This window comes from Bufo bufo, chromosome 5, assembly GCF_905171765.1.
Source record: "Bufo bufo chromosome 5, aBufBuf1.1, whole genome shotgun sequence".
Taxonomy (NCBI): Eukaryota; Metazoa; Chordata; class Amphibia; order Anura; family Bufonidae; genus Bufo; species Bufo bufo.
In genome coordinates, this window is record NC_053393.1 from 263,067,656 (window position 1) to 263,090,597 (window position 22,942).

The 22,942-nt window shown below is 46.8% G+C and overlaps 1 pseudogene; it reads left to right on the top strand.

The window, feature by feature from the left end:
* Window positions 1-822: 822 nt before the first annotated feature.
* On the top strand, window positions 823-1,001 carry LOC121002946 (annotated as a pseudogene).
* The last annotated feature ends 21,941 nt before the right edge of the window (window positions 1,002-22,942 follow it).

Here is a 22,942-nt window from a genome sequence, read left to right on the forward strand (position 1 = left end):
GCAGCCCCTGTATGAACTTAGATACAGGTTATGCTTCCCACTCTCTTCACACCCTCCTACCCTCCTCCACGTTGCCACACTCCCCAAACAAACCAGTTATCTTGGAAAACGATCTGAACAGCTTGCAGACTGAAGGGAAAGGTACACCCGGCTTCTCTGAGATCTACTCGTGCAGGAGGCTTGCTGATGATGTCACACCCGGAAGTAGCAGACGTCCGAATGCCGACGTGCTGCCTGAGAGAGAGAGCTGGACTGCTTAAGACAGGTACCGGTCCCTCCCACAAATCCAGGCTAGCCTGCGGCCAGCCTTAACACTTGCACAACCGCAAACTCCCCATTTGCACAAGGTTGGATACCAAGCTAGCCATGTCCCGTTCCTTGTCCTCACTGACGTCATTGAAGGTCTCTTCCTCCACCCAGCCACGTACAACACCAAGGGTCCCCGAAAGGTGACAACAAGCCCCCTGGGACGCCTGATGTGGTTGGTCTTCCACCTCCTCAAAGCCACCTTCCTCCTCTGACTCCTCTTCTTCAGACTCCTCTCTCTGCGTTGCCACAGGTCCAGCAATCGACGACGACAAGGCTGCTTCTGGTGGTGATGGTGACCACAACTCTTCCTCTTTATGCTCATCTATGGCCTTATCCAGTACTCTTCGCAGGGCACGCTCCAGAAAAAACGCATATGGGATGAGGTCGATGATGTTGCCTTGGGTTTGACTGACCAGGTTTGTCACCTCCGCAAAAGGATGCATGAGCCTACAGCCATTGTGCATGAGCGTTCAGTAATGCGGCAAAAAAAAATACCCAGCTCCGCAGAGGCTGTTCTCTTTTGTTTAAATTAAAAAAAAATCTGTTCTTAACAGTTTAATCTCTGTTTTGTCCCCTATCAGGGGCCGGTTTATAGAATAGATTTTTGGAACCGGGAGATGGAAAAAGATGCTTGGTCGGTCCTCTTACTTCCAATTTGGGGCACTGCGCGTATGCCTTGCAATGTACTGTGCCACCATATAGGAATAGTACTACTTAAACACACCACTCATATCTGGTGGCACAGTACATTGCAAGGCGTACGCGCAGTGCCCCAAATTGGAAGTAAGAGGACCGACCAAGCATCTTTTTCCATCTCCCGTTTCCTAAAATCTATTCCATACACGTCCCCTTATAGGGGACGTAACAGGGATTAAACTGATAGGAATAGTACTACTTAAACACACCACTCATATCAATTTAATCCCTGCTATGTCCCCTATCAGGGGACGTGTATGGAATAGATTTTAGGAACCGGGAGATGGAAAAAGATACTTGGTCGGTCCTCTTACTTCCAATTCGGGGCACTGCGCGTGCGCCGTGTAATGTACTGTGCAATCCCAATATGAGTGGTATGTTAAGTAGTACTATTCCTATCAGTTTAATCCCTGTTACGTCCGCTATAATGGGACGTGTATAATATAGATATTAGGAACCGGGAGATGGAAAAAGATGCTTTGTTGGTCCTCCTACTTTCAATTTGGGGCACTGCGCGTGTGCCGTGCAATGTACTGTGCCACCAGATATGAGTGGTGTGTTAAGTAGTACTATTCCTATCAGTTTAATCCCTGTTACGTCCACTATCAGGGTACGTGTATGGAATAGGTTTTAGACAACCGCAAAGAGTTGTCAATAGTTGACACACTCATGACATAAACTAATTCCTCTATGCATCAATCTTGGTGTAGTGATGACTGTGCTAGTGCGCACGTTTGGGAGATTGCAGGCGATGGGGGTTTTTCAAAGCCTATGGTCGTGCTGAGGTAGTTCAGTGACACTTAAGTGATCCAGAAAACAATGATTCTGCAGTGTGGGACCATTGTTGGCCTAGTAGGCTTTAATGATCACCTTAGATGATCACAAAGAAAATTAATGTTTTTTCTATGAAAAATCATCCAGCCGATCGCTTTTGGTCTGTTCACAATGAAGCAACGACCTTATCATCTGGGGTGTGCCAACATTGACATTGCCAACACACTCATAGAGGTGGTCGCTTCATTGTATTATGCAAGGCCCTTCACCACAACAAGGTAACGATCATGAAGGGGAATTGACACATGTATGTGCCTTTTTTTTTGCAGCCACGGTGCAGCACCAGAGGCCAGAAAAATTAGGCATGTACACATGCCAGAAAAACTAGGTATTGTTGCAGCCGCTGCTGTAGCAGCGGCCAGAAGAATTTGTGTTTTCCAGGCAGAAAGTGCACTAAAACATTTTGGCTTGAACCCTAGTTGGTGGCAGTCATCCGGCATGCAGAGATAAAATACAGCAGCATGTGGACCATTTTTAGCCCAAGGCAGCTCATCTCATCATCACCAGGCCTTTATTAGTCAAATGTATCGCCCACTGTCAGTCCCTTCGGGATCCATGTCTTATTCATCTTAATAAAGGTGAGGTAATCTAGACTTTTTTGACCTAGGCGACTTCTCTTCTCAGTGACAATACCTCCTGCTGCACTGAAGGTCCTTTCTGACAGGACACTTGAAGCGGGGCAGGCCAGAAGTTCTATCGCAAATTGGGATAGCTCAGGCCACAGGTCAAGCCTGCACACCCAAGTAGTCAAGGGGTTCATCGCTCCTCAGAGAGTCGATATCTGCAGTTAAGGCGAGGAAGTCTGCTACCTGTCGGTCGAGTCGTTCTCTGAGGGTGGACCCCGAAGGGCTGTGGCAATGCGTAGGCCTTAAAAAGCTCTGCATGTCCTCCATCAACACGTCTATAAAGTGTCCTGTCCTTGCCATCGTGGTCGTGGTAGGAGGATTACTTTCACCTCTTCCCCTGTTAGATTCCCGTTGTGCTGTGACATCAACCTTATACGCTGTGTAAAGCATACTTTTTAATTTATTTTGGAACTGCTGCATCCTTTCCAACTTGCGGTAATTCGGTAACATTTCAGGCACTTTCTGTGACACCAGATATGAGTGGTGGCACTGGGCAAGTGGGCACAGTATACTCTGTGATCCTGACACACACGCTGGCAGGCAACTGCAATTAGATTAGGCTACTTTCACACTTGCGTTTGGAGCGGATCCGTCTGGTGTCTGCACAGACTGATCCTCTCCTATAATGCAAACGCTTGCATCCGTTCAGAACGGATCCGTCTGCATAACAGTTTTTTACAGATCTGATTTTTCACTTCGTGAAAACTCAGATCCGACAGTATATTCTAACACAGAGGCGTTCCCATGGTGATGGGGACGCTTCAAGTTAGAATATACTAAAAGAACTGTGTACATGACTGCCCCCTGCTGCCTGGCAGAACCCGATCTCTTACAGGGGGCTGTGATCCGCACAATTATTGTGCGAATCATAGCCCCCTGTAAGAGATCAGGTGCTGCCAGGCAGGAGGGGGCAGACCCCCTACCTCCCCAGTATTAAATATGACCAGTGCGGCCCCCCTCCCTCTATATTCATAGGTGGCCAGTGCGGCCCCCCCTCCCTCCCTCCCTAGTATTAATTGTGACCAGTGCGGCCCCCCTCCCTCTATATTCATTGGTGGCCAGTGTGGATTCCCAGTATTAAATGTGACTAGTGCGGCCTCCCCTCTCCCCCCCCTAATTAAAATCCCCCCCCCCCATCATTGGTGTCAGCGGAGAGTTCCGATCGGAGTCCCAGTTTAATTGCTGGGGCTCCGATCGGTTACCATGGCAGCCAAGACGCTATTGCAGTCTTGGCTGCCATGGTTACTTATCAATAAATAGAAGCATTATACTTACCTGCGAGCTGCGATGTCTGTGACCGGCCGGGAGCTCCTCCTACTGGTAAGTGACAGGTCTGTGCTATAGGCAATGCGCCGCACAGACCTTTCACTTACCAGTAGGAGGAGCTCCCGGCCGGTCACAGACATCGTAACTCGCAGCTAAGTATAATGCTTCTTTTTATTGTTTAAGTAACCATGGCAGCCAAGACTGCAATAGCATCTTGGCTGCCATGGTAACCGTTCGGAGCCCATGGTGATGGGGACGCTTCAAGTTAAAATATACTATCGGATTAGAGAAAACTCCGATCTGATGGTATATTAATAGGGGACTCCTGACTTTACATTGAAAGTCAATAGGGGATGGATCCGTTTGAAATTGCACCATATTGTGTTAACGTCAAATGGATTCATCCCCATTGACTTGCATTGTAAGTCTGGACGAATCCGTTTGGCTCCGCACGGCCAGGCGGACACAAAAACGCTGCAAGCTGCGTTCGGGTGTCCGCCTGCTGAGCGGAACGGAGGCCAAACGGTGCCAAACTGATGCATTCTGAGCGGATCCTCATCCACTCAGAATGCATTGGAGCTGTACGGATCCGTTCGGGGCCGCTTGTGAGAGCCTTCAAACGGAGCTCACAAGCGGAACCCCGAACGCAAGTGTGAAAGTAGCCTTACACAGGAAAAAAAAAAAAAAGCAGACTGATGTACTAGCCCTAAAAAGGGCTTTTTGAGGTGCTGTCAGGACGCTGTCCTTACAGCAGAGATCAGATGAGTCTTTTCAGGACTGGAGTAGACACTGAATACACTAGCCTAGCTATCGATTTCCCTAATAAATCAGCAGCAGCTACACTGTCCCTTCTCTCACTAAGACTGCAGCTTCCGAATGAATCTAAAATGGATGCTGTCCAGGAGGTGGGAGGGTCTGGGAGGGAGGGTATGCTGCTGATTGGCTGGAATGTGTCTGCTGACTGTGAGGTACAGGGTCAAAGTTTACTCAATGATGATCAATAGGCGCCGGAACGAACATCGCATATGTTCGCCCGCCGCAGCGAACGCAAACAAGCTATGTTCGCCGGGAACTGTTCGCCGGCGAATAGTTCGGGACATCTCTACTGAAGAACTGCGAGTAAAGACATTGGAATAAATTGTCCACTTCCTACAACGTGACCTCGTCCTTTGATTTATGAATATCATTCTATAAAGTCTTGAAGTCCTCTGCGTGGATGGCATAAGAAATGTCCATGTGAGGTTCAACGGGCACAGAGAAAACAAGCGCTGTGGCTGACACTGATCCAGACACGTCATGCTCGGTCCACATCGCTGCTAGCCAAGTAAGGTCCTGAGAACTGATAACCAGCTTACTGAAACAACAAAGTTTCTTTGGAACCACGTTCCTATGATGGCCATGTGTGCCTAGGAGCCGTTATACAGGAAGAGCGGGAGGCAAGTAAATATCTTTGGTAACACCTTCAATAGATTGTCCTCTGTTTACGTCCTGCAGAACTAACATGGCCACACAATCCGGTCTTCTGTGCTTGACTTGGTGAGTAGAGGCTTTGATAAAATCAGTATGAGCACAGCCAGTGGATATCTGTCCTTTCCTTTGAGTCCAAGTAAACAGGAAAATTTGGCTTTTAGGTTCGGCTCTGAGCCCACTTTAATGGCAAGACCCTTCTGCTTCTCGGCAGCTATGTGGGCAGACAGGTGCTTGGAATACTCTTTCAGTCTGGTGCATGAGAAATTATACATCGGTATCACGCTGTACAGAGTTCATTGTTTTTGAAGGAGCCAATCAGCCTTTGCCTGATCAAGAGTTTCCTCCAAGGGGGTGCACTGCAAGATTTTTTTTAGACAATCTTTGCAATGCAGACCGTCAACGTGCAGAGGTCAAGCTTCCAGGAAGATACCTTGAGCTGTGAAAATGACTGCTCCTTCATGTCAATGACCTACTTCTGGGGGTTAACGCCCCATTGGTTGGTGTTTGCATATCCTTGCGATAAATGATGTTCCCGTAGTCCTGGCGACTGACAAATAATGTGGCCTCCTCAAAGGGCCTGAGAAAATGGCAGGTGTCATGCATGAGCTACCACTGGCTGACATTGAAGTTACACAGGAGACTACTCCTGTCTGCTTGGATCATCAAGAAATCATTGACGGCCTTTCTCTGTTCGTACAGTCGGTCCAACATATGGAGGGTGGAATTCCAATGGGTGGAAATGTCGCATATCAGCCTATGTTGGAGTATGCACTTCTGCCACTGCAGCTCAAGAAGGGTGCGCTTTGCGGTGTACAAGTGGCTGAAGTGCATGCAAAGTTTCCTGGCCATTGTTTGGATGTCTTGCAGATGGGTGGAAGACTTCAGCAATTGCTTGACAACCAGATTGAACACGTGTGCCATGCAGGGTGCATGGCTCAGCCCTCCTTGACGCAGCGCCGACACCATGTTCTTCCCTTTGTCGGTCACCATGGTTCCGATTTTCAGTTGTCGTGGAGAAAGTCAGGAGTCGATTTCTTGATGAAGGACACGGAGCAGTTCCTCTCCTGTGTAACTCAGTTTGCCCAGGCAAACCAGGTGCAGAACAGCATGACAGTGATGAGAGGGGTCGCACATGGCTTGCATACACTACCTTCTTCCAACATAATTCTTGGATCTCTACATGAAAATAATGTATTTGGTGTAAATCATGTGAGGGGCATAGTTGGAGACATTGGCTTCACAAGAGATACAGAGCAGCAGAGTTTGCTTTGAAATTACAAATTTCACCACTGCGTAATTCGGCCAATACCGCAAAAGGAGGTGTACAGTCACCCATACATTTTCTGAAAAAAAAGCCTGTATCACATAAAGAATTTCACCATAAGTAGTTTGGTCCATGCCGCAAATGGACTTGTACAATCACCCATACATTTTCTGAAGAAAAAAAAGCCTGTATCACATAAAGAATTTCACCACTAAGTAGTCTGGTCCATACTGCAAAAGGAGGTGTACAATCATTTCTGCGCCTAAAATGGTGATCATGGTTATCGGCGACTCAGGGTTCCACCCCGGAGAGGGAGCGTGAGAAAGGGAGACCTCATCCAAGGGAGATCAATGGCTGCAATGGGATGAAGCGGAAATGTGATGAAGCGGAAATGTGTGAGAATCTATTAAAACGGAAGAATTTGGAGGAAATTAGGGGGCGCGCGGCAATTACCTACTCCCGACTCGGGGGGTAGTGACGATAAATATCTTAAGATGCCCTGTTATTGGAATGATTAATAAAAACTTATAGTGAATGTCAAGTATTTTGGATTTCGAAACGTTAGCCAGGAAAAGCCCTGCTGCCTCTTTGTTGACTCTAGATAACTTCTGCGTGACGTCCCTGTGACGTCCACCATCCATTTGGATTTCTTTTATGAGCCTACCATGTTGATCACGGTTATCGGCAAATCAGGGTTCCACGCCGGCGAGGGAGCGTGAGAAAGAGAGACCACATCCAAGGGAGATAAATGGATTACATTTTATTTTGATCGAGCGAAAATGTGGGAAAAGCTGTTGAAGCACAAATGTTGAACAAATTATTTAAGCGCAAATGTGGGACAAATTATTAAAGTTTAAGCATTGAATGAAAGGAGGCGGCGTGCATCAATTAAAGAAGAATTTCTGAAATTTCATTCCCTGTAACCTATGGGGTTTATTGAAGTCCAAAATGGTAAATGTCAACCCAATAATGTAACAGAAAAATTACAGAAATTTATTAACCTGTCTAATTGGTAGAGCAGGGATCTATGACAGAATTTTTTTTATTGTCGACCGATGTAAAAGAAAAATTATTGAAATATATTAAGCTGTCAACTAGGTAGAGGAAGGGTATATTAGACAGGTATATTTTACCTGTCTACTAGGTATAGCAGTGGTATATCACACCCAAAAATAGGTGAATTTCACCCGAAAATGTAGCAGACAAATTTGTGTTTTTTTATTACCTGTCTGCTAGGTACAGCAGTGGTTCATTATACCCAAAAATTTGTGAATTGTACCCGAAAAAGCAACAGACAAAGTAGTGAAATGACAAAATAAAATAAATAATAATTAGATTTATGAGGTGGAGGTCCTTATGGAGTAGGAGTTTGAGGAGGCGGTGGACGTAGCGGTGTAGGTGGAATCAGCGTTGGAGGAGGACGAGGTAGCCAACACTGGTTTTTGTTTTTAATTTTTTTTTCTTTTTTAATTAGGGTACACTTTAAAAGAGTGTGCAATTTCCAAAATACAAAAATAAGCAATTGCGCTGTAGTATAACAATGGATGGTTAAGGCCGATATACATGTCTATTCTGCACAAGGTATGGACAAGTCCTGTAGGATCCATGCCTGGTTCATTTTAATGAACGTGAGCTTGTCCACATTGGCTGTGGACAGGCGGCTGCATTTTTCTGTGATGACGCCCCCTGCCGTGCTAAACACCCGTTCAGATAATATGTGGGGGATTCAGTCAGCACAACCCTGTATGCAGGTGCACATCGCTATGGCGAAATACACATACAAACGCAAAAACACAAATGCAATAGCACTCTACAACCAGCACTCTGCCCTGCCTCTATGCTGGATGTTGAATGAGGCATTGGTGTATATTTTGGCCAAAGCGTAATAAGCCACTCACCACGTCAAGGTCGCCTCTACAAGTGGTCCCTAACACTAGTACCTACCTGTTATGGGCCATGATAGCCACACAAAATCCAGGGAGCGCAGGTACAGCATGCACGCCAGGCACACTCTGCTTTTAACCCCGTCTGGTGCCGTGACAGCTTTCATCGGATCCAGGGATGCAAGTACCAACATGCATGCTGAGCCCACTATATACTTCTCCTGGAGCCAAATGGCTACTGGTAGGCGCTGTAAAAGTAGACGCAGTTTTATACTGACTTTAAAACCAGCCTCCAGGGCAGACTAACTGGTCAGGTGTGCATGACTGCATGGAGATCGCCACGCCTCCAATATATACTACAAAGAAAAAATGTGGGGGGTTCAGTCAGCACAACCCTGTATGCAGGTGCACATCGCTATGGCGAAATACACATGCAAACGCAAAAACACAAATGCAATAGCACTCTGCAACCAGCACTCTGCCCTGCCTCTATGCTGGATGTTGAATGAGGCATTGGTGTACATTTTGGCCAAAGCTTAAGAAGCCACTCACCACGTCAAGGTCGCCTCTATGAGTGGTCCCTAACACTAGTACCTACCTGTTATGGGCCATGATAGCCACACAAAATCCAGGGAGCGCAGGTACAGCATGCACGCCAGGCACACTCTGCTTTTAACCCCGTCCGGTGCCGTGACAGCTTTCATCGGATCCAGGGATGCAAGTACCAACATGCATGCTGAGCCCACTATATACTTCTCCTGGAGCCAAATGGCTACTGGTAGGCGCTCTAAAAGCAGACGCAGTTTTATACTGACTTTAAAACCAGCCTCCAGGGCAGACTAACTGGTCAGGTGTGCATGACTGCATGGAGTTCAGATAATACACTGGCTGCAGGGCAGGCCAGGACCTCCAAGGCGTAAAGGGCATGCTCAGGCCATGTGCCCAATCTGGAGACCCAGAAGTTTAAGGGGGCAGACCAGTCATTCAGTACGTGTAGGCGTGTGCACACATACTGCTCCACCATGTTGGTGAAATGCTGCCTCCTGCTAAGACGTTCCATATCAGCTGGTGGTGCTGGTTGTTGCGGCATGCTGACAAAGCTTTTCCACATTACGGCCATGCTAACCCTGCCTTCTGAGGTGCTTGCGGTGCCCCAGCTGCATTGGCGACCTTTTCCTCGTTCTCTGCCTTCGCCTTGTGCTTCCATTGTGGCCCCGCTGTCAGGGGGAATGCCATCAGCAGCTCGTCTACCAGTGTGTGCTTGTACTCACGCATCTTACGATCACACTCCTGTGACGGAATTAAGGACGGTACGTTGTCCTTGTAATGGGGATCCAGCAGCGTGGCCACCCAGTAATCAGCACAAGTTAGAATGTGGTCAACTCGGCGGTCGTTGCGGAGACACTGCAGCATGTAATCGCTCATGTGTGCCAGGCTGCCCAGAAGCAACGAAAAGTATTCGTCTGTGGGAGGTGTATCGTCTGTGTCCTCTGTATCCCCCCAGCCACGCACTAGTGATTGCCATGAGCTGGTCTGGGTGCCACCCTGCTGTGAACATGGTTCCTCCTCCTTCATCTCCTCATCCTCCACCTCGTCATCATCCAGAACTGTGCCCTGGCTGGACAATTGTGTACCTGGCGTTTGTGGGTGCAGGAACCCACCCTCAGAACCACTTGTGAATGACTGGCCGGAAACCCTATGAAATGATCCCTCTTCCTCCTCCTCCTCTTTAGTGATGAGCGGGAGGTGCCATATTCGATTTCGACGAAATTCGCGAATATTCGCTTGAATATTTGTCTCATATTCGTCTCATATTCGTCGAAATCGAATATTTGTCATTATTCTAGTTATCGCAATTAATATGTGTTTTAAATAATCGCGTATTGCGATTTTAACTTAAGGTAACTTTCCTATTGGTTTGATATCTAGAATTAGCGAAGATGACGAATATGACGAATGTATTCGTCATATTCCTCAAAACGAAGATAACGAAGTATTCTCCATCTTCGTTTTAGCTCCATATTCATCAACTTCGCTAATTCTAGCAATCAAATAGGAAAGTTGACTAGAGACAGCTAAGTTTTTAATTCATGTAAAATGTAGAGCAAATAACCAGTGGCACTACACCAAACCTAAAATTGTCAGGATGCGACTGCCGAGGAGTGGTGCCTCACGGAGGTGCTCAGCTTGTAGCTGCAGTGAGCATATGTGATAAAAAGAAAAAGAAAACAAAACGAGCGGCACTCACCGTTGATAGGCAGGTAACTTTATTCCATGGCAGGAGGGGGGTGCAAGGGTTGCAGATACAGCAGCAAGTAAGCAACAGCCGTTTCGCGCGTGTATGCGCGAAACGGCTGTTGCTTACTTGCTGCTGTATCTGCAACCCTTGCACCCCCCTCCTGCCATGGAATAAAGTTACCTGCCTATCAACGGTGAGTGCCGCTCGTTTTGTTTTCTTTTTCTTTTTATCACATAAGTTTTTAATTCGCTATGCGATAATATTACTTAGCTTTTTTTTTTTTTATACAAACGGAAAATGCAAATGTGATCGCACACTACATCCAGCACTCTGCCCTCCATGCTGGATGAGACATTGGTTTATATTTTGGCCAAAGCATAGTAAGCCACTCACCGCGTCAAGGCCGTCTCAATTGAGTGTTTTTTTTTTTTTATAAAATAATTATAATACTTTATAATTATAATTATTCTATTTATTTTAAAAAAAGCTAAGTAATATAATCGCATAGCGAATTAAACACAACTGTCTCTATAGTCAACTTTCCTATTTGACAGTCTGGCCAGCATGTGCAAGGTAGAGTTCCACCTTGTAGGCACGTTGCATATGAGGCGGTGAGCGGGAAGGCCGAAGTTACGCTGCAGCGCTGACAGGCGAGCAGCAGCAGGGTGAGAACACCGAAAGCCCAGACGGCACTTTATGCAGCAGCTCTGACATATCGGGGGTAATTTTTAAGGGATCTCTGCACCACCAAATTCAGCACATGCGCCAGGGAAGGGATGTGCGTCAAACCGGCTAGTGCCAGAGCTGCTACGATATTTTGCCCGTTATCGCACACCACCAGGCCGGGCTTGAGGCTCACTAACACCAACTACTCATCAGTCTGTTGTTCAAGGCCCGTCCACAGCTCCTGCGCGGTGTGGAGTTTGTCCCCCAAACAGATAAGTTTTAAAACTGCCTGCTGTTTTTTACCCCTGGCTGTGCTAAAGTTGGTGGTGAAGGTGTTACGCTAACCGGATGAGGAGCTGGTAGAGGATGAGGAAGTGGAGTAGGAAGCAACAGGAGGCAAACTGAAGCGCCCTGCAATCCTCGGTGGTAGAAGGACATACGCCAAACTGCTATCTGCCTTAGGCCCAGCCGCCACTGCATTTACCCAGTATGCTGTTATGGAGATATAACGTCCCTGACCGTGCTTACTGGTCCACATATCCTTAGTGAGGTGCACCTTGCCACAGATGGCGTTGCGCAGTGCACACTTGATTTTGTCCCCTACTTGGTTGTGAAGGGAAGGGATGGCTCGCCTTGAAAAGTAGTGGCGGCTGGGCACGACGTACTGTGGGACAGCGACCGCCATAAGGCCTTTAAAACTATCCGTCTCCACCAGATGGAATGACAGCATTTCAAAGGCCAGTAATTTAGAAATGCTGCCATTCAGGGCTAGGGATCGCGGGTGGGTAGGGGGGTACTTCCTCTGCCTCTCCACTGTTTGGGAGATAGAGAGCTGAACGCTTCCGTGAGACGATGTGGAGATGCTTGGTGACCCAGGTGGTGGTGTTGCTGGCAGATCCTCTGTTTGTGGGGTGGCAGGTGGCACTGTCACTCCAGAGGTGGATGAAGAGGCCAGACTGCAGGAGAAGCCAGAGGCCTTTCTTGGTTTTTGAGGTGTCTACTCCACTGCAGCTCGTGCTAAGCACTTAAATGCCTGGTCATGCAGGTTGTGCTCAGGTTGAGAACGTTTATGCCTCGCTTCAGGCTCTGATTGCACAGCGTGCAAACCACTCGTGTCTTGTCGTCAGCACATTGTCTGAAGAACTGCCACGCCAGGGAACTCCTTGGAGCTGGCTTTGGTGTGCTCGGTCCCTTGCTGCGGTGGGCAGTAGCAGGCGTACTGTCTAGAGGACGGAAGCTTCGCTTTTGTACCCTGCTCCATCTTCTGCTGTGCTGGAGGCTCTGTGCGACCACCGCCTCTTCGTCCGAACTACATAGGTCACTCACATGACCTTGATTCAATGTGGGGTCGAGGACCTCATCTTCCTCCACATCATCTTCCACCCAGTCTTCACCCCTGCCCTCCTTGTTGGTCTACACACTGCAGAAAGCCAAAGCAATTGGCACCTGCGTTTCGTCATCATCCAAGACATGCTGCGATGGTCCTCCCATGTACTCATCTTGAAACATAAGTGGTTGGGCATTGGTGCACTAAATCTCTTCCACTTCTGGGGCAGGGATAGGTGGATGGCCCTGGGAAACCATGCTAACAGAGTCATCAAAAAGCAGAAGAGACTGCTGCATGACTTGGGGCTCAGACTGCTTGGCTGATTTGCAAGGGGGTGAGCTGAAAGACTGAAGGACATCGGCTGCAGGCGCCAACGCTGATCTTTCAGCAGTAGACTGGGTGGGAGACAATGTGAAGGAACTGGAGCCACTGTCAGCAACACAATCTACTATCGCCTGTACTTATTCAGGCCTCATCATTCGTAGAGCTGCATTAGGCCCGTCCAAATACAACTGCAGGTTCTGTCACCTACTCGCACCTGAGGAAGGGGTTTCACTTGTGCGTTTAGCTGGCACAGATAGACCCTGTCCTCTCCCTGCAACAGGAGCTCCACCAGCAGCACCATGACCTGGGACATGTCCCTTATTTGATGCTCTCCTCATATTTCTCAAATTTTGGTTCTTGCCCTAAATGGGTGTTTAATTAATAGCAGAATAGAACCACAGTATGTAAAGGTTGTATCTCACACGCCCTTATCCAGACTAGGCCGCAATTAAAAATTTGTGCCCAAAATGGGTGTTTGTTTAATGACTGAATAGAACCACACTATGTAAAGGCTGTATCTCACAATGACATATGCAGCAAAGGCTGAAAAATAAACTTTTGTGCCCAAAACGGGTTTTTGTTTAATAACTGAATATGACAGCAGTATATAACCCTTGAATTTCACACGTGCTGATGCTTCAAGGCCAGAAAAATTGTGTATTTTTCCCCAAAAAGGGTGGCAATTACAGATTTGTGCCCAAAATGGGTGTTTGTTTAATAACTGAATAGAACCACAGTAGAACCACAGTATGTGAAGGCTGTATCTCACACGTACTGATCCAGACTAGGCCGCACTTTAAGTTTTTGGCCTAAAATGGGTGGGTTTTTTTTATAACAGAATATGACAGCTGTATATAACCCTTGAATTTCACACTGACAGATGGAGCAAGGGTTCTAAAATTGGGTATTTTGGCAAAAAAGGGTATTTTTAAAAACCCAGAAAATGATGGCTGTATTTCTAGCTTAAATTGCACACTGACTAATCCTGAAAATGCACCAGATGTTGTATATGGACAAAAAAGGGTGATTTTTTAAAACTAGATTATTAGTGCAGTTTTTCAAGCTTGGATTTCAATGTCACAAAAGCTCAGATGCAGTGCTGGTGCACTGAGCTTGCATAAAATGGCCGCCGCCTCCCACCTAACTAACAGACGGATAGAATTAATTTTTTTCTATCACTGGGCTCAGGGCAGGGTAAAAAGATTGTGCCCTGCACCCACACAGCTAAATGTATGTAGATCACAGAGTTAGATTCAAGTTCTGAACAAAGAGTCTCTCTTATTCTCTCCCTGAAATCACCAGCAGCATCCTCTCCCTACACTAGTTGCAGCAGACTGACATGCAGCGCTAAGTGACTCTAGCTTATATAGAGGCTGGGTCACATGCTGCACTGGCCAATCACAGCCATGCCATTACTAGGCATGGCTGTGATGGCTTCTAAGGTCAGACAGTTAAACGCTTGTTGATTGGCTGTTGAACTTTTACTAAAATGTTCGGGTTCGGGTACGGGGTCCAAAAATCCTAAAGTTCGGTACGAACCTGAACTTTACAGTTCGGGTTCGCTCAACCATACCCATAAATTTTTCCTAAAAAAGGCTCTGTCACATAAAAATTTTCACCGCAAAAAGGGCTTTACCACATATAACTGCACCTCTGAACGGCAAGTAGACCATTCATTTTTTCAACTTTTACACTACACAAGGCTTTTCAACATATAAGTGCAACGTTAAAAGACTAATATATTTTTCTTTTGTCTGTGGAGTCCTTTTGTTATGGCTTTGCACAGGGAGCAAAAATGTTATGCATTATTCTGATGGAAATCCTGATCTTAAGAAACTGGACTTGGACTCCAAAGCAGATGTTCTCCTGTCATGTCTTGTGTGCTGTGGAGATCGAATGCAGACAAAGCAGATAAAAACACATTAATGTTTTCAACTTACTGAAGCTGCTTGATTTAATTGTGAATAGATGGTAAAGGCAAAGTCTGCTGGTGTGTTGTCATCAGCATCTTCATTATGTTTACTGCTGGACCCACGACAATGTAATTCGGTCTATACTGCAAAAGGAGGTCTACAATTACCCATCAATTTTACCGAAGAAAACATGGTTGAAAAAAAAATTCACCAAACGAAGGATAATGGAGTTCGGTTCATACAGAAGAAAGTCTACAATCACCCATTAATTTTCCCCCAAAAAAGCCTGTTTCACATAAAAACTTCACCACTACATAATTTGGTCCATACCGCAAAAAGAGCATCACTACATATAACTAGCCGCTGAACGGCAATTAGGCCCTAATTTTTTTTCTACTTTAACACAACACAACAGGCTTTTCAACAGATAAGTGAAAAGCAGAACGGAGAACATATTATTATTTCGCCACTAATACACGGCAAACAGAGCTGTAGAATATATCACTGCACTGCCGAATGCGAACTTTTCTCGTTCGTGGTTTGCAAACAAATAATTTCAATGACCGTGTAATCTACCTCCAGCCACATACTTACTTGTTATTTTTTTTCTGCTAAATGCATAATTTATGGGGCCTGTAGTACACTGGCATGCTGTAAAATTGACATCTAATGAACGTGTAATCTACCTCCAGCCACATACTTACTTGATCTTTTCTGTATGGTAAATGCATAATTTTTGGTGCCTGTAGTCCACTGGTCTTCTGTAAAATTGATATCCAATGACCGTGTAATTTATCTTCAGCGTGTAATTTACCTCCAGCCACATACTTACTTGTTCTTTTCTGTCTGCTGAATGCATACTTTTTGGGCCTGTAGTCCACTGGCCTGCTGTAAAATTGATATCAAATGACCGTATAATCTACCTCCAGCAACATACTTACTTGATCTTTTCTGTATGGTGAATGCATAATTTTTGGTGCCTGTAGTCCACTGGCCTGCTGAAAAATTGATATCCAATGACCGTGTAATTTACATTCAGCATGTAATTCACCTCCAGCCACATACTTGATCTTTTCTGTCCGCTGAATGCATAATTTTTGGGGCCTGTAGTTCACTGGCCTGCTATAAAATTGATATCCAATGACCGTGTAATCTACCTTAAGCCACATACTTACTTGTTCTTTTCTGAATGGTGAATGCCTAATTGTTGAGGCTTCTGAGGAATTCAACATCTATGACGACCACTTGTTATCGAATTTCACCTATTATCATTTGGGGTTTATTCAAGAGGGGGGATTTCATTAGCCATGTTTTTAATCCAATTTTATATTTTTAGTTCTTTTAAACATATGTATTTGACCTGTATTTCTACTGGCCTACAGTAAAATTGATATCCATTGACCATGTAATATACAGTACAGACCAAAAGTTTGGACACACCTTCTCATTCAAAGAGTTTTCTTTATTTTCATGACTATGAAAATTGTAGATTCACACTGAAGGCATCAAAACTATGAATTAACACATGTGGAATTATATACATAACAAACAAGTGTGAAACAACTGAAAATATGTCATATTCTAGGTTCTTCAAAGTAGCCACCTTTTGCTTTAATTACTGCTTTGCACACTCTTGGCATTCTCTTGATAAGCTTCAAGAGGTAGTCCCCTGAAATGGTTTTCACTTCACAGGTGTGCCCTGTCAGGTTTAATAAGTGGGATTTCTTGCCTTATAAATGGGGTTGGGACCATCAGTTGCGTTGAGGAGAAGTCACGTGGATACACAGCTAATAGTCCTACTGAATAGACTGTTAGAATTTGTATTATGGCAAGAAAAAAGCAGCTAAGTAAAGAAAAACGAGTGGCCATCATTACTTTAAGAAATGAAGGTCAGTCAGTCAGCCGAAAAATTGGGAAAACTTTGAAAGTAAGGGCTATTTGACCATGAAGGAGAGTGATGGGGTGCTGCGCCAGATTACCTGGCCTTCACAGTCATCGGACCTGAACCCAATCGAGATGGTTTGGGGTGAGCTGGACCGCAGAGTGAAGGCAAAAGGGCCAACAAGTGCTAAGCATCTCTGGGAACTCCTTCAAGACTGTTGGAAGACCATTTCAGGTGACTACTAGGGATGAGCGAACCTGAACTGTATAGTTCGTAAAAGTCCGGGTTCGGGTTCGGTGTTCGGCGCTTTCTTGGCGCTTTTTGAAAGGCTGCAAAGCAGCCAATCAACAAGCATCATACTACTTGCCCCAAGAGGCCATCACAGCCATGCCTACTATTGGCATGGCTGTGATTGGCCAGTGCAGCATGTGACCCAGCCTCTATATAAGCTTGGGTCACGTAGCGCTGCACGTCACTCTGCTGATACAAGTGTAGGGAGAGGTTGCAGCTGCGATGTTAGGGCGAGATTAGGCAGTGATTAACTCCTCCAAAAGACTTCATTCAGTGATCGATCTACAGCTGTGGATCATTAAACTGCTGCTATTCAATTGCTCACTGTTTTTAGGCTGCCCAGAGCGTTTTTAAGTCACTTTTTTCTGGGGTGATCGGCGGCCATTTTGTGGCTTGTGGTGCGCCAGCACAAGCTGCCACCAAGTACATTTAACCATCAATAGTGTGGTTATTTTTTGCTATATCCTACATCAGGGTCAAGCTGTCATCAAGTGCATTTAACCATCAATAGTGTGGTTATTTTTTGGCCATATACTACATCAGGGGCAAGCTGAGCCTGTCACCCAAGTGCATTTAACCATCAATAGTGTGGTTATTTTTTGGCTATATCCTACATCAGGGTCAAGCTGTCATTAAGTGCATTTAACCATCAATAGTGTGGTTATTTTTTGGCCATATACTACATCAGGGGCAAGCTGAGCCTGTCACACAGTGCATTTAACCATCAATAGTGTGGTTATTTTTTGGCAATATCCTACATCAGGGTCAAGCTGAGCCTGTCACCAAGTTATTCTCAATAACTTCACACACACGCTACTGTGCAGATCCAAGTCTAATTCTGTGATTAAACGTATACCTGTCACCCTGTATATTAGATTCAAGGTGCTGATAGGGTAATTCTCAATAACTTCACACACACGCTACTGTGCAGATCCAAGTCTAATTCTTTCCGTAAACGTATACCTGTCACCCAGCGCCTAAATAATAGGCCTCAAATTTATATTCAGCTAAATCTGTCATTACTGCTGTGCCTGTATTAGTGTAATACGGTACCTAAATAGATAGCCAGATAGTGTTAGGTGTCTGTAAAAAAAGGCCTGAATTTGAATTCAATACATTGGGCCAAATAATATTTTTCTTATTGTGGTGAACGGTAACAACGAGGAAAACATCTAGTAAGGGACGCGGACATGGTCGTGGTGGTGTTAGTGGACCCTCTGGTGCTGGGAGAGGACGTGGCTGTTCTGCCACAGCTACACGTCCTAGTGAACCAACTACCTCAGGTCCCAGTAGCCAGCAGAATTTACAGCGATATTTTGTGGGGCCCAATGCCGTTCTAAGGATGGTAAGGCCTGAACAGGTACAGGCATTAGTCAATTGGGTGGCCGACAGTGGATCCAGCACGTTCACATTATCTCCCACCCAGTCTTCTGCAGAAAACGCACAGATGGCGCATGAAAACCAAGCCCATCAGTCTGTCACATCACCCCCATGCATATCAGGGAAACTGTCTGAGCCTCAAGTTATGCAGCAGTCTCTTATGCTGTTTGAAGACTCTGCTGGCAGGGTTTCCCAAGGGCATCCACCTAGCCCTTCCCCAGGGGTGGAAGAGATAGAATGCACTAACGCACAACCACTTATGTTTCCTGATGATGAGGACATGGGAATACCACCTGATCACGTCTCTGATGATGACGAAACACAGGTGCCAACTGCTACGTCTTTCTGCAGTGTGCAGACTGAACAGGAGGTCAGAGGTCAAGACTGGGTGGAAGACGATGCAGGGGACGATGAGGTCCTAGACCTCACATGGAATGAAGGTCGTGCCACTGACTTTCAGAGTTCGGAGGAAGAGGCAGTGGTGAGACCGAGCCAACAGCGTAGCAAAAGAGGGAGCAGTGGGCAAAAGCAGAACACCCGCCGCCAAGAGACTCCGCCTGCTACTGACCGCCGCCAACTGGGACCGAGCACCCCAAAGGCAGCTTCAAGGAGTTCCCTGGCATGGCACTTCTTCAAACTATGTGCTGACGACAAGACCCGAGTGGTTTGCACGCTGTGCCATCAGAGCCTGAAGCGAGGCATTAACGTTCTGAACCTTAGCACAACCTGCATGACCAGGCACCTGCATGCAAAGCATGAACTGCAGTGGAGTAAACACCTTAAAAACAAGGAAGTCACTCAGGCTCCCCCTGCTACCTCTTCTGCTGCCTCGGCCTCTTCTGCTGCTGCCGCCGCCTCGGCCTCTTCCTCCGCCTCTGGAGGAACGTTGGCACCTGCCGCCCAGCAAACATGGGATGTACCAACAACACCACCACCTGCGTCACCAAGCATCTCAACCATGTCACACGGCAGCGTTCAGCTCTCCATCTCACAAACATTTGAGAGAAAGCGTAAATTTCCACCTAGCCACCCTCGATCCCTGGCCCTGAATGCCAGCATTTATAAACTACTGGCCTATGAAATGCTGTCATTTAGGCTGGTGGACACAGACAGCTTGAAACAGCTCATGTCGCTTGCTGTCCCACAGTATGTTGTTCCCAGCCGGCACTACTTCTCCAAAAGAGCCGTGCCTTCCCTGCACAACCAAGTATCCGATAAAATCAAGTGTTCACTGCGCAACGCCATCTGTGGCAAGGTCCACCTAACCACAGATACGTGGACCAGTAAGCACGGCCAGGGACGCTATATCTCCCTAACTGCACACTGGGTAAATGTAGTGGCGGCTGGGCCCCAGGCAGAGATCTGTTTGGCGCACGTCCTTCTGCCGCCAAGGATCGCAGGGCAACATTCTTTGCCTCCTGTCTCCTCCTCATCTTACTCAGCTTCCTCCTCCTCTTCTTCCACCTGCTCATCCAGTCAGCCACACACCTTCACCACCAACTTCAGCACAGCCCGGGGTAAACGTCAGCAGGCCGTTCTGAAACTCATATGTTTGGGGGACAGGCCCCTAACCGCACAGGAGTTGTGGGGGGGTATAGAACAACAGACCGACGAGTGGTTGCTGCCGGGATGGTGGTGTGCGATAATGCCCGGGATGGTGGTGTGCGATAATGGGCGAAATCTCGTTGCAGCTCTGGGACTAGCCGGTTTGACGCACATCCCTTGCCTGGCGCATGTGCTGAATTTGGTGGTGCAGAAGTTCATTCACAACTACCCCGACATGTCAGAGCTGCTGCATAAAGTGTGGGCCGTCTGTTCGCGCTTCCGGCGTTCACATCCTGCTGCTGCTCACCTGTCTGCACTACAGCGTAACTTCGGCCTTCCCGCTCACCGCCTCAGATGCAACGTGCCCACCAGGTGGAACTCCACCTTGCACATGCTGGACAGACTGTGCGAGCAGCAGCAGGCCATAGTGGAGTTTCAGCTGCAGCACGCACGGGTCAGTCGCACTGCGGAACAGCACCACTTCACCACCAATGACTGGGCCTCCATGCGAGACCTGTGTGCCCTGTTGCGCTGTTTCGAGTACTCCACCAACATGGCCAGTGGCGATGACGCCGTTATCAGCGTTACAATACCACTTCTATGTCTCCTTGAGAAAACACTTAGGGCGATGATGGAAGAGGAGGTGGCCCAGGAGGAGGAGGAGGAAGAGGGGTCATTTTTAGCACTTTCAGGCCAGTCTCTTCAAAGTGACTCAGAGGGAGGTTTTTTGCAACAGCAGAGGCCAGGTACAAATGTGGCCAGACAGGGCCCACTACTGGAGGACGAGGAGAACGAGGATGAGGAGGAGGTGGAGGAGGATGAGGATGAAGCAGGTTCACAGCGGGGTGGCACCCAACGCAGCTCGGGCCCATCACTGGTGCGTGGCTGGGGGGAAACGCAGGACGATAACGATACGCCTCCCACAGAGGACAGCTTGTCCTTACCTCTGGGCAGCCTGGCACACATGAGCGACTACATGCTGCAGTGCCTGCGCAACGACAGCAGAGTTGCCCACATTTTAACGTGTGCGGACTACTGGGTTGCCACCCTGCAGGATCCACGGTACAAAGACAATGTGCCCACCTTACTTCATGCACTGGAGCGTGATAGGAAGATGCGCGAGTACAAGCGCACGTTGGTAGACGCGCTACTGAGAGCATTCCCAAATGTCACAGGGGAACAAGTGGAAGCCCAAGGCGAAGGCAGAGGAGGAGTAAGAGGTCGCCAACGCAGCTGTGTCACGGCCAGCTCCTCTGAGGGCAGGGTTAGCATGGCAGAGATGTGGAAAAGTTTTGTCACCACGCCACAGCTAACTGCACCACCACCTGATACGGAACGTGTTAGCAGGAGGCAACATTTCACTAACATGGTGGAACAGTACATGTGCACACCCCTCCACGTACTGACTGATGGTTCGGGCCCATTCAACTTCTGGGTCTCCAAATTGTCCACGTGGCCAGAGCTAGCCTTTTATGCCTTGGAGGTGCTGGCCTGCCCGGCGGCCAGCGTTTTGTCTGAACGTGTATTCAGCACGGTAGGGGGCGTCATTACAGACAAACGCAGCCGCCTGTCTACAGCCAATGTGGACAAGCTGACGTTCTTAAAAATGAACCAGGAATGGATCCCACAGGACCTGTCCATCCCTTGTGCAGATTAGACATTAACCACCTCCCCTTAACCATATATTATTGTACTCCAGGGCACTTCCTCATTCAATCCTATTTTTATTTTCATTTTACCATTATATTGCGGGGCAACCCAAAGTTGAATGAACCTCTCCTCTGTCTGGGTGCCGGGGCCTAAAAATATCTGACAGTGGCCTGTTCCAGTGGTGGGTGACATGAAGCCTGATTCTCTGCTATGACATGAAGACTGATTCTCTGCTGACATGAAGCCAGATTCTCTGCTATGGGACCTCTCTCCTCTGCCTGTGTGCTTGGGCCTAAATATCTGACAATGGACTGTTCCAGTGGTGGGTGACGTGAAGCCTGATTCTCTGCTATGACATGAAGATTGATTCTCTGCTGACATGAAGCCAGATTCTCTGCTATGGGACCTCTCTCCTCTGTCTGGGTACCGGGGCCTAAATATATGACAATGGACTGTTCCAGTGGTGGGTAACGTGAAGCCTGATTCTCTGCTATGACATGAAGACTGATTCTCTGCTGACATGAAGCCTGAATCTCTGTTATGGGACCTCTCTCCTCTGTCTGGGTGCCGGGGCCTAAAAATATCTGACAGTGGCCTGTTACAGTGGTGGGTGACATGAAGCCTGATTCTCTGCTATGACATGAAGACTGATTCTCTGCTAAGTCGCTGACATGAAGCCTGAATCTCTGTTATGGGACCTCTCTCCTCTGTCTGGGTGCCGGGGCCTAAAATTATCTGACAGTGGCCTGTTCCAGTGGTGGGTGACATGAAGCCTGATTCTCTGCTATGACATGTAGACTGATTCTCTGCTGACATGAAGCCTGAATCTCTGTTATGGGAACTCTTTTTTTTATTAGAAAAATACAAAACTTTTCAGACAAGAAAAACAAAACAGAACAGCTTTTCAGCTGGCCCAGCCTCACTCACACTCACATTCATACCAATACCCTATAAAAAACTATATACAAACTATATACAAATGCTAAAAATGAAATGAAACTTACTTAGCCGGTTCAGCTATAAAACCCAAAAGGAAAAACTTGACTACTCGTCAATAAAACAAAAACGCAAATAAGACTAATAAAACAATAATAATAATAATAATAATAATAATAATAATAATAATAATAATAGAAAACAAACAAAAAATATATATATATATATATTTATTTTTTATATTTATTTTTTTTTATTTTTTTTTCCCATCACCGATTACTATTATTATTATTTTTTTTTTTATATTACCTTTTTACTAATATAACACATAAGGCAAAACAAACCTCACCTCCCTAATCTAGCCCTAACCCCCACTACCTACTCCATCACCCTTCACCCATCACCCAAGGCTGACCTCCGCCTCACGTCTCTCTCGTGTCC